Here is a 7,697-nt window from a genome sequence, read left to right as displayed (position 1 = left end):
CCTAACCCAACCACATCTAACCTAACCCGACCCAACCTAACCTAACCTAACCTAACCTAACCCAACCACATCTAACCTAACCCGACCCAACCTAACCTAACCTAACCTAACCTAACCTAACATCACCTAACCCAACCACATCTAACCTAACCCGACCCAACCTAACCTAACCTAACCCAACCACATCTAACCTAACCCGACCCAACCCAACCTAACCCAACCACATCTAACCTAACCCGATCTAACCCAACCTAACCTAACCTAACCCGACCCAACCAAACCTAACCTAACCCAACCACATCTAACCTAACCCGACCCAACCCAACCCAACCTAACCTAACCTAACCTAACCCGACCCAACCCAACTTTAACCTAACCCAACCACATCTAACCTAACCCGACCCAACCTAACCTACCCTAACCCAACCACATCTAACCTAACCCGACCCAACCCAACCTAACCTAACCTAACCTAACCTAACCCAACCACATCTAACCTAACCCGATCCAACCTAACCTAACCTAACCCAACCACATCTAACCTAACCCGATCTAACCCAACCCAACCTAACCTAACATAACTTAACCTAACATAAAATAACATAACCTAAGCTAACCAAACCTAATCAAATCCAAACTAACCTAAGCTAACCTAACCTAACCATACCTAATCAAATCCAACCTAACGTAACCTAACCTAACAAAACTTAACCTAATATAAAATAACATAACCTAACCTAACCAAACCTAATCAAATCCAACCTAACCTAACCTAACGTAACCTAACCTAACATAACTTAACCTAATATAAAATAACATAACCTAACCTAACCAAACCTAATCAAATCCAACCTAACCTAACCTAACCTAACTTTTAATGAAATGATATTGATCACAGACCTGCAGAAACCACCATTAATTACGTTCTGACCCACAGAAATAACCCTAATGATGCAAGAGATGTTTCAGAGACGGTTACGTCAGAGGTGTGGGGCACATCTTCGTCCCCCACACACCCACTCACTCATGCTAGTCAGCAAGAATATAATTATCATGGTCATGACTCATTCCGACGAATATAAATTCACTATAAAAATTATAAAGGCGCCATTCTTACCAACTTAGCGGAAAAGTCGCTGAATCTAGCAAATTTATGGATCGCTCCTCAGACGGCAACATTTTCCCCACAGCGTTACCAACTTTTCCAGCAGATCTTTTCCTGAAGCAGTTTAGCGGAAGATGTGGCTCGTCTCGCAACGGTAAACTGGATGTCAGACTGAACGATTTACGCAAATAGGGTGAGTCGCTGACACAGTGTAGGGGATAGGTCTTACTCATTACTGAGCGCGTAGTTAACATCTGACATCTGAGATGCGTGACACAGGAGGCCAGCAGCAGTGCCAGTACAGCTGCTGGTGGTGGTGGTGACTGTGGCTGACCACTGTACACACTACACCTCACTGCTCAGTTGACCACTGTACACACTACACCTCACCCCTCAGTTGACCAGTGTACACACTACACCTCACTGCTCAGTTGACCACTGTACACACTACACCTCACCCCTCAGTTGACCACTGTACACACTACACCTCACCCCTCAGTTGACCACTGTACACACTACACCTCACTGCTCAGCCTAGTACCACCCCACTGGGCAGTGTGCCTCTATCTACCCATGTTTAATCCCATTTTCATGGGGGAGGGGGATCAGGTACGTACACAGTGCTTCCGAAAAATCACACACACACACACACACACACACACACACACACACCTCCTCAGCCCATGCACGTCCAGTGTGCTCAGGTGAAGGCCAGAGCTCCACACTTACCATACGTATTCAAAAGGAAATCAGAGGCAGCGACCTGTGCTGAGTGAGGGAAAACATCGGAGGAAATCATAAGGAAACCGTAACCAATGTTCTCCATTATTTTCATTCTATGTATTTATTCCTTTATTTATTCATCTTTATTATTATTATTTTCTTTTTTTTGGGGGGGTTGAGTGGGAAGGTTGGACACGTAGAACAGAGAACACTGTTCTTCGTGAGTGTAACATGAACTTCAGGAGGGCAATAATGTCGAGCACCCACAACATGAGGACTGGTATGAGGGGCGTCCGCTGTGGCACCAGCACCACCAGTAGTTGTGAGGGACGTAAAACAACAAAAAAAACCATCGCAGGTTGTAAGGCTACATCAACACGGGAGAAAATAATGGAGTTTTGTGACTTAATAAAGAAAGAATTCACCTTCCCAAATTTGATAATGTTCCACTGTGTCCAGCGCCCAATTCAGTTAGCAGGTCTTCATGGTACTGGGAGGGAGGGAGAGAGAGCTTGCAGAGAGATATAGACTATATGGTTAAGAAAAAAATCTATAACTGATTTATATCCATTCAAGGAGACAAGTGCTGTCAGCATCACCAGCATATCACGCGGCATGATGGAGGCGAAGTTTCTGACATACTCAGGTGTAGGCAACGCATACCGGAGGAGGGCGTCCACCTCACCCTCCTCCTCCTGCTGAATCTGCTCTGTGACTTCCATTCTGTCGCAGTGGGAGGAGCTCAAACCTGGCTACGCATCAGGCACGTCAGGCAGGCTGAGGTGGGGAGGTGTCGCACCTCAGTAATGCTGTTTAATATGTACCCTGATCTTGTCAGCCAACTTTATCTGCCGCATCTCAGACCAGCGCTGCACAACGCTCAGCTCACAGACACATATGGATATAGTCTTTTCTGTTTTTTTTCCTCCTCAGCCACGGTCGGCAATGATCAGTCTAAATTATTACTTAACTTTTATACTAAGGTGATTCAGGCGAAGACTGGGGGAAGTACAGCTCCCACGGCACAGAACACCACTTACAATGATCCTGTGTGAACGTCCCAAGTGGACGAGGTTACATTGTGAGGGAGAACTCTATATTGGCGAGGCACTTCAGCTGGGGGCCAAAAACTAGGTGATGACCTGACATTGCAGGCTGCCCGCTCACCTGCGTCACCTAACATCACAAGAGGCGTTCGTAGAATCTAAATAAACACATCAACAACAATGATCTCAATACAGGTGTGACCTTTGACGACCTTTAGCCTGACCCTTAGATACTAGGTCAAAGGTCACTCCATTATACGAAAGGGGGTCGTCAAGTGCTCATGAATTGTGCCCTTGTGGTCAAGGATCGGTCGGACGTGCGAGGTAAGTGGTTTCAAGTCCAGCAGCACATAGAATCCAGCTTAGACAAAGCCCTCCATAAAACCCTCCACTATGAGTATACTAACCCTTCCACATTCAGATCCGGTGGTAGAAAATACTTCAGTTAACCTTCCTAAAACCAATGTTCAGGGAATAAACTGAAAACTAGCGCTTGATTGCAATGTCAGCTTCAGAGAAATGGCCTCGGGAGGGTTGGAAACGTGTTGTTGCGGTTAAATTCCCCATCAAAGAATTGGATCAAAGTAATCGGGAGAATTAGATCAAGTGCAACGTACCCTTAGTAAACACAAGGGTGGAACTTCGTACATGAAAGAAAACGAGACGAACGACGATTATATATTATTTTTTCCCCTATTTCTTTTTCCTATCTAAACAGTTTTGATGTAACACATCCTCGAGTATCTGTCAATCAAATATTGTTGACAATCTATCAGGTTATAAATGAACTCAGCGACTTTTGACACCTAACCATAATAATGAGCCCGGGGTCTCACACTTGGCAACACGGAAAGCCAAGCTGACTCACACGACAGAAACTATATCTCATACATTGTAAAACAGTCCTGGTGATTTTAATGTAAGTAGAAAAAAGAAAGAAATGCAACTGTAAATTTCATAGAGACGTAATGCAACTGTAAATTTCATAGAGTCGTAATGCAACTGTAAATTTCATGCAGTCGTAATGCAACTGTAAATTTCATAAAGTCGTAATGCAACTGTAAATTTCATAGAGACGTAATGCAACTGTAAATTTCGTAAAGTCGTAATGCAACTGTAAAATTCATAGAGACGTAATGCAACTGTAAATTCCATAGAGTCGTAATGCAATTGTAAATTTCATAGAGTCGTAATGCAACAGTAAATTTCATAGAGACGTAATGCAACTGTAAATTTCATAGAGACGTAATGCAACTGTAAATTTCATAGAGACGTAATGCAACTGTAAAATTCATAGAGACGTAATGCAACTGTAAATTTCGTAGAGTCGTAATGCAACTGTAAATTTCATAGAGACGTAATGCAACTGTAAATTTCATAGAGTCGTAATGCAACTGTAAATTTCATAGAGACGTAATGCAACTGTAAATTTCCTAAAGTCGTAGTACATCATTTACCCAGTGGTAAACCATGTAAGAGCACAAGTGTCATAAGAAGACATCATTCATCACAACATACACTATAGACTGCAAAAATTAAAGATGTATTCCACTCAGACATCACCTGTGCATCACCACAAATTACTTGAGTGTAAACACCATCACCTACCTGCTTCCCTTAAGTATCATGTGAACCAAACTACGTCGTAATAAATGAATCTTTATTGGTCATTTACTATTTTTTTTTTCATATAACCCCAAGAGCCTCTTCAGGGGATCCTACAGCTTCGAGGCTGCGCTACGATCAGTAGCACGGAAAGGATGGAGTCCTCTGGAGCGAGTTTGTCGTCCGAACTCACATGACGCAAATCTCGACGAGTAATACCAGCTATTAACTATACCTCGCGACAAAGCAAAAAATATATATATATATATATATATATATATATATATATATATATATATATATATATATATATCCCTGGGGATAGGGGAGAAAGAATACTTCCCACGTATTCCCTGCGTGTCGTAGAAGGCGACTAAAAGGGGAGGGAGCGGGGGGCTGGAAATCCTCCCCTCTCGTTTTTTTTTGATTTTCCAAAAGAAAGAACAGAGAACGAGGCCAGGTGAGGACATTCCCTCAGAGGCCCAGTCCTCTGTTCTTAACGCTACCTTGCTAACGCGGGAAATGGCGAATAGTATGAAAGAAAGAAAAGAAATATATATATATATATATATATATATATATATATATATGTGTGTGTGTGTGTGTGTGTGTGTGTGTCTCCCCTGATGATGTGATTATTACACGAAAGTGCACTTGGGAACTTTTCGTGTTCCATTTTCCCCGTGGACTCATAGGAATATCTTGATCACGCGCAAAATTGTGATCCTTTCCAACATACATACACACACACACACACACATATATATATATATATATATATATATATATATATATATATATATATATATATATATATATATATATATCAAGTTCGCCTGCCAAACGTGATAATGGATTTCCTGACAACAGGTAAGGATGGGCAGAGCCAAGGGCCACGTACCGACCATGTCAGGTACCTAACAGTTTATACTCACCAGTAAACAAACTGCCTCTGACTTTGACCTCCACAACCAATTATTTCTATCCGAACTGAACCAGGGGAGTGAAGCTATTTACAAATTCAGCTCGAAATCTTATCGATTACATTTGTATTGTTGATACACGAAGGATGAATTATAGATTAATATCATCAATGATCCATGGACTGTGGAATATATTAGAGGTGTTTGGAATTCATGGAAAAGTTGTTGTTGGAAGCGATGCAGAGGTGTTCTTCTAACCAGAAAATGGTGGGGCATGAAAGAGGAGAGAGCAAGCGAAATCAGACTGAACTTCGGTTGAAGCTAGTGTGCTACAACGGACCCTCGGTTGAGCCTAGTCACTACCATGGACCTTCGGTTGAGCCTAGTCACTACCACGGACCCTCGGTTGAGCCAAGTCACTACAACGGACCCTCGGTTGAACCTAGTCACTACCACGGACCTTCGGTTGAGCCTAGTCACTACCACGGACCTTCGGTTGAGCCTAGTCACTACCATGGACCTTCGGTTGAGCCTAGATACTACAACGGACCTTCAGTTGAGCCCAGTCACCACAATGGACCCTCGGATGAGCCTAATCACTACAACGGACCCTCGGTTGAGCCTAGTCACAATAACGGACCCTTGGTTGAGCCTTTTCACTACAACGGACCTTCAGTTGAGCCTAGTCACTACCATGGACCTTCGGTTGAGCCTAGTCACTACAACGGACCTTCAGTTGAGCCCAGTCACCACAATGGACCCTCGGTTGAGCCTAGTCACTACCACGGACCCTCGGATGAACCAAGTCACTACCACGGACCCTCGGATGAACCAAGCCACTACCACGGACCCTCGGATGAACCAAGTCACTACCACGGACCCTCGGATGAACCAAGTCACTACAACGGACCTTCGGTTGAGCCTAGTCACAACAATGGACCCTTGGTGGTTGTTTAATGATGTATATATACGTGAGAGGCGTCACGGGATGAATGTCAGGCACTACAATGAGAGAAGACTGTGGCTGGAACTTGTGGATTACTACGCACCGACATGATAATGTGACGAGACACGAAACAACAACAGAAAATTAGTGATGAATGTATGGGAGTTGTGGAGTGAGTCCTGGACCATCCACAAGGTTGTGTGTGTGTGTGTGTGTGTGTGTGGTACACACCAAGAAGGGAAACTCGACGTGAGAAGTTTAAGGTAATCAAATATATTACGTGATCGATGCCAAGATTATCAGGGCTGACAGTTAAGTGGCTGAAGCTGTGAGGAGACTTATGAGACAAGCAAACTTGGAGTTGACAAATATGACAAGTGTATGTTGGCGTATTCTGGCTCGCTCTAATGTATGGGCGCGAAACACGCAGGGATAGAAAACAAAATGACAGGAACTAATTAATGGAGATATATTTTCTGAGATCTGCTTGTGAATACTATTATTAATGGGGATATGAGACAAGGATATATATATATATATATATATATATATATATATATATATATATATATATATATATATATATATATATATATTGGAAAGGATCATAATTTTGCGCGTGATCAAGATATTCCTATGTGTTTCATTTTCCCCGTGGACTCATAGGAATATATATATATATATATATATATATATATATATATATATATATATATATATATATATATATATATATATGTTTGTTTGTTTTTTGCTTTGTCGCTGTCTCCCGCGTTTGCGAGGTAGCGCAAGGAAACAGACGAAAGAAATGGCCCAACCCACCCCCATACACATGCCTTGATTCAATCCACTGCCAGCACGTCAACCCCGGTATACCACATCGCTCCAATTCACTCTATTCTTTGCCCTCCTTTCACCCTCCTGCATGTTCAGGCCCCGATCACACAAAATCTTTTTCACTCCATCTTTCCACCTCCAATTTGGTCTCCCTCTTCTCCTCGTTCCCTCCACCTCCGACACATATATCCTCTTGGTCAATCTTTCCTCATATATATATATATATATATATATATATATATATATATATATATATATATATATATATATATATATATATATATATAAAAGGGGAAGGATCTTGACTTTGTTCTGAGATGGAATAAATGTAAGAAAGGTTTCGTGTTGCGAGGAAAATTGATCATATATCCTACTTTAACAAGTGCAATTATTGAGTAAACCATCCATTATTGTCATTATTATCTATTATCATTATCATCATCATTATTATTATTTTTATCATTATCATCAACCTTCCATACCAGGGTATCTTCTTACCTAGTTGCACTATC

Source organism: Panulirus ornatus, chromosome 57 (genome assembly GCF_036320965.1).
Source record: "Panulirus ornatus isolate Po-2019 chromosome 57, ASM3632096v1, whole genome shotgun sequence".
Lineage (NCBI taxonomy): Eukaryota > Metazoa > Arthropoda > Malacostraca > Decapoda > Palinuridae > Panulirus > Panulirus ornatus.
Note: the sequence above shows the minus strand (reverse complement) of the source record.